The sequence below is a fragment of the Mixophyes fleayi genome, chromosome 3 (assembly GCF_038048845.1).
Source record: "Mixophyes fleayi isolate aMixFle1 chromosome 3, aMixFle1.hap1, whole genome shotgun sequence".
Taxonomy (NCBI): Eukaryota; Metazoa; Chordata; class Amphibia; order Anura; family Limnodynastidae; genus Mixophyes; species Mixophyes fleayi.
Window position 1 is genome coordinate 169,661,740 of NC_134404.1, and position 6,000 is coordinate 169,667,739.

Genomic DNA, 6,000 nt, shown 5'->3' on the forward strand with positions numbered 1-6,000 from the left:
CCACCCCCCAAAAAAAATGTTTGCTCCCCTGCACCTTAGGTAAAATTACATAATAAGAGAAATTGGTGGAGTTGCTGTTCGGATGAGACACTTTATCTAAATATAATTTTTGCCAGTAGGGAAAGGTAACCATTGAGCACGGGGATAATTGGGATGGCTTCTCATTTGGCAGTCCTATCTTTATAAGCATAAGCAAATAAATACATTTAAATGAATATTTATTTAAATGAACAAATACGTTTAATATTATGGGGCACTCAGAATGAAGTACTTCATTCTGAGTGCCCCAGATGATCATTCTTTTTTCTCTGTTTGATATTTGAAAAGTAATTTTGTGGATTATATGTATAAAATCATTGTTTACGTCCCTTACTGAATCATGCCCAGAATGCTTACCATTATTTACAATTGATGCATATTTTTCACCCTTTACAGTTTTATCGACTTCTGATAAGGTGTCAACTGAAGAATACAGTCATGGCTAAAAGTTTTGAGAATGACACAAGCATTGGTTTTCACAAAGTTTGCTGCTTCAGTGTTTTTAGATCTTTTTGGCAGATGTTGCTATGGTATACTGAAGTAAAATTACAAGCATTTCATAAGTGTCAAACCCTTTTATTGACAATTCCATTAAGTTTATGTAAAGAGTCAATATTTCCAGTGTTGATCCTTCTTTTTGAAGATCTCTGCAACTCGCCCTGGCATGCTGTCAATGAACTTCTGGGACACATACTGTTTTGGTATCATTATTAATTTATGGCGGTGTTCTTAGGCAAAATTGTGAGTGAGCCCACTCCTTTGGCTGAGAACCAACCCCGCACATGAATGGTCTCAGGATGCTTTACTGTTGGCATGACTCAGGACTGATGGTAGCACTCACCTTTCCTTCTCTGGACAAGCGTTATTCCAGATGCCCCAAACAATCTGAAAGGGTATTCAGAGAAAATGACTTTACCCCAATCCTCAGCAGTCCAATCCCTGTACCTTTGGCAGAATATCAGTCCGTCCCGGATGTTTTTCCTAGAGAGAAGTGGCTTCCTTGTTGGCCTTCTTGACACCAGGACATCCTCCAAAAGTCTTCGCCTCACTGTGAGTGCATCCTGCTGCCATTCCTGAGCAAGCTCTGCACTGGTGTAGCCCCGATCCCGCAGCTGAATTAACTTTAGGAGACTTGCTGGATGTTCACCCTGAAGCCTTCTTCACAACTATTGAACCTTAACGAGAGAGTCACTGACTTGATGTCAACTGGTCCTTTTGTGGCAGGGTTGAAATGCAGTGAAAATGTTGTTTTTGGGATAAAGTTCATTATCATGGCAAAGAGAGACTTTGAAATGAATTGCAATTCATCTGATCACTCTTCATGGCATTCTGGAATATATGCAAATTGCCATCATAGAAACTGAGGCAGCAGACTTTGTGAAAAATAATATTTGTGTCATTCTCAAAACTTTTGCCCATGACTGTATATGTAACTAATATGTAATTAGCAGTTACAGTACCACTGACATGGATTCCTCCTTGGAAAAAAGATTTTAATTTTCCAAATTGCAAAAAAAAATAATTCAATTTTTCTACATTTTGATTGGACAGCAACCTTTATTTCATCACACAGTAAAGTTTCATCATCTTCATCTGACCAATAATTATGACAGGAGAGGCACCTCTAGCCGAACACACTTAAACACAATTGACCTGATTCATTAAGACATGCCAAACGAACATAAAATGCGTTTGTTTTTTTTCAAAAGTCACGTAAACTGGTCATACACCTGTATTCAACAAGGAGCGGATCTGAAGACACATGTCTTGTTGAATACGGCTTTAGGCATGCTCTGCTCTGACAGTCAACACACAAGGACGGCAGGCAACATACTTGAAGTAAGGTAGGTTCATGCTCACCCACGTCCCACTTACCAGCCGTCACTGCCGGCGTTTTAAGGCTTAGCACCACTGATATTTATCTGAATACTCTCGTCTTTACACGAGAATATTGGCAAACTATAGAAGCATAAGCAACTGTTGGGTGAACCACTGATAAGGATTTTTCAATTCAGACTGCCCTTCTGTTTTAGGACTATATTTGATTCTAAGGGCACATTTTAGACTTTTAAGTCAGAGACTGCAGCACACTTATTTTTGGACTATAATGGGTTCTGATTGGGACGCAATTGAGCTTGACAGTGGACTAAGTGACGCAGTTACTAAGGATCAATGATTTTCAACACAACGTACAGGAGCTGCTGGACCCTCTGGAAGTGGGATCAACGTCATATACCTCTGGTGAGTAGGACACACAGACTGCATATTTTCTATAGAACACAAGACAGGACATAAACTCTTCAGACTCTGACCAGGGGTCTCAAAAACTAATCAAGTTATTACACACTTACATATTAGGCAGGAATTCCTTCATTGGTGCTTAAAGGCAAGAAAAGGGCATTCAGGTATAGTGCACACTACCTGGAAAATGTCCTACTTATGGGCACAAAAGATTCCAGCAAGTGTGCTGACAGCCTGTTTTCAGCTTTGTTTGTAACCATCGGACTGCCCATAGCCCATGATGAAATTAAAGGATATCTCTACTGCTTGTCGCTTTTAGGCATTGGAATTGATACATTAGCAGGTTGTTGCTGCTTGCCTTGAAATAAGTTTGAGAAGCTGAGTGTATTCATTTTAGCCTTGAGGCAAGCGGATAAAGTATCCCTTAGACAATTCCAGTCTCTACTGGTTTTACCGAATTTTGCATGCTGTAACATCCCCATGGGCAAGGTATTTTGTTGCAAACTCTGGTGGGCATCACTCAGGTCAATGCTCAACTGCACTTTTCTCTGAAAATTAAGGACGACTTAGCAATCTGGTTGAAATTCTTGAAAGATTCCATAGGGGTCAGGCCAAAGGCAGATAAAACCATTTTGGCAGGCATTTCCTTTATGGACAAATTAATGAGTGAGGCAGACATGACTAAACATTTACTTATTACAAAAGCCCTGAGAAGATGGGTAAAAGAACTGCCAATTGGGGAAGATATTAGGAGGCCCATCGGTCTCAGTATTTTATGACCGATAGTATATATCCTCAAGATAATCACTAACGACCATTTTGAGGCATTATTACTCAATACTTCATTTACGCCGGCCTTCTTTAGAGACTTCAGAGTGAGCGAACTCATAGCACAGTCTAAGCATGCAGCAAAGTCTGGGTTACTTGCAAAACTCATGTTTATTGAGGTCTCACATATTACGTGTAAGATTCAGAGGTCCAAGACAGAACAATTAAGTAAAGGACGTTGGCTCTGAATAACTTCACAGGCAGACCCAGTATATAACTGTTAGGCTGCAAGGAGATGTTGCATGGTAATAAACATGAATTCTTCTGTCCTGGACTACATATCAATTTTGAGCAATTTTTAAGTGGTCCATTGAGTTTACCGGCTTAGATCCGAAAAACTATGGCACCTATTTGTTTAGGGTTTGTGCCAACTACTCTTGCGGCTTTAGAAGGGTCTTCCAATGAAGCAATAAAGAATTTAGGAAGATGGTCCAATAGCTGCAAAAAATATATTAGACATCATAAAAGGTAAAATGCCCACTCACAGCCTTAGTTAACCCAAGGCTTTGCTGCACATCACATATAGTGAGGGCAAGGGATCTCCCTGTCTTTCCTCAGGCAAAGGCCTGATTAGCTACATGCCTCCAAGGTGTTTAATTGGTTTTACCTTAAAATGTGTAACTGCAATCTCCATTTCCCTCCTTATCCATTGCTACTCTTTGCAGTTTTATTTATGGTTTATTGTCACTACAATATCTGACATAGGAGTTTTTTGATTGTAGTTTTAAACACAGAATATGTGAATATGGTTGGTTGGACACTTTTTTGTGTTCTGGGCTTCCAGACACCATATTGCCAATAATTGATCATAATTTCCCAACCCTGTTGACATTTTTTGGATGGGTTAAACGGGTTTGTGTTGGTCGAGGCTTCTGGGCATGCTAGTATCAGAAGTGTGTAAATGTGGCCCTCCCAACATCCTGGTTATAAATCTTGGGAAAACAACTTAATCAAAAGCAGATTCATTGAGCTGATTATTAAAATCAGGGAGGATTTTAGAGCGATTAAGAAAAAATAGCAGCAGTGAAATTGTTCTGGTCAGATAATAATCCTAGGATCTGCTGGAACCGATTATGAAGCAAATTTTAAAGAATCTGAACAGGTCCACTGGTAATTTAGTAAAGCACGGTGAGGTACACCTCATGAGGAGTTTGGTTAGGTCACTTAGTGGAAGGCTGTGCGTCCGTTAAAGGAACACAGTGTTGGCAGGAAAGCATTGTGGTCAGCGAATAATATAAGGCGCTTTTTTTTAAATTAATATCAAGAATATAAAGAAAGGTGCGCCATAGGAGTAGAAAATTGACATTGACAAATACTAGCCAGCATAAATAAAGTGCAGAATCCGTATTACACAGGGGAGAATTCCTATAATAACACGGCCCACACAGTACCGTTACTACATTTATTTTAACAATGATTTTAGCTTGAGGCTCACAGGGTTGCAAGCAAAAATCAGTGTTAAAATAACTGTACTAATGGTAATACTGCACACTATTACCATAGTAATGGTAATAGATTGCAAGCCGCATTATTCACCCAAATAACGTGGCCAATTGAATCGGGCCCACAGTATCAAGTAATTGCGCAATGTCAAATTTCTTATATAGCGCTGTCATAAAATCTGGGTATATACCAGTGAATGGCCAGTTCACCATTTGGATAAAATCTGCATAGATAATCTTTATGTGCTTCCTATTGTAATACTGACAATAGGAAGCAATTTGGAGTAATCTCACCCGATTATACATGGTAGCTGTTAGGGAAACACCCATTCATATTATCCACACAGCCAGAGATAGTTAACGATCAGTCTCTCAACAGTAATCCATATGCTAACTCAGCACAGCTCTTGTGTATTATAACACAGTTCCTTTCTTCGCATATGCAGTAGTTTAATGAGCACAAAAAAGATTAAAGAATGCTAACTCATTGGACACGCCCACGGGTACAGGATATGAAGTTCTAACGCGTTTTGTCAATACAAATATGACTTTTTCAAAGATAGCTAACAGCACAATAACCACCTCTTTATAGTGGTATCTCTTCAAAATTAGCATAAACACCTGGGGGTAAATGTATGAACATGCGGGTTCTTCAACACCCGCATGTTCAGCGTGTTCGGCGATTAAATTTCAAGCGGCGCTGCATTGTAAAGGGAAACTTCCCTTTACAATGCTTAGCTTTTCAGTTCCCCACAGGTGCAGGCAAATTAAATCTATGGGATTGCCAGATTCCCATGGGTGTTCAACCTTTGTAAAACTCTCTCTTCCTACCACTTGTCTGACCCAGCTTGTGTTTGTTCCTGCAAATCCTGTTGTGAATCCTACTGGTTCACTGTGTTTGACCAGGGCCATTCACTGTCCCTGCTTTTGATTGTCTTCTGCCTTTTGACCTTAGGCTGTTTCCTGTATTTTCCTTAGTCTGCTGCCAGCCCTGACTCAAGCCTGTTTCACAACTCTGACTCACATTACTGCCAGCCCCTGTTCTCAGCCTATTATCCCTGCCTTTCACCTTAGTAAAATATACCAGGATCCTTAGTGTACCTGCATTGTCCCTGTCTTTATCCTGCTCTCTGCTGGTCTCCTGTTTTGTTCCGTCTACACCTGCAAATACTCTAAGCAGATAACACTGTACAACTATGGGTGAAGTCCTGGGAGCAATTGAGTATTGGTGAACACATATAATGCTATAAGAAAGGGGGCTGCTAAAGGTGAAGACCCCAAAATGAGGTTATTGGAATCTTATCAGCCAACGGGTATTCATAACACCAGTGTTTTCTCAGGATATATGGCTAGTAAGAATGTCCCATACACAGAGTGAGATTCAGCTCTAGATCTATACTGTACACAATATACAGAATGTTCCCTTTATTTAATAAATATCACTGACCAG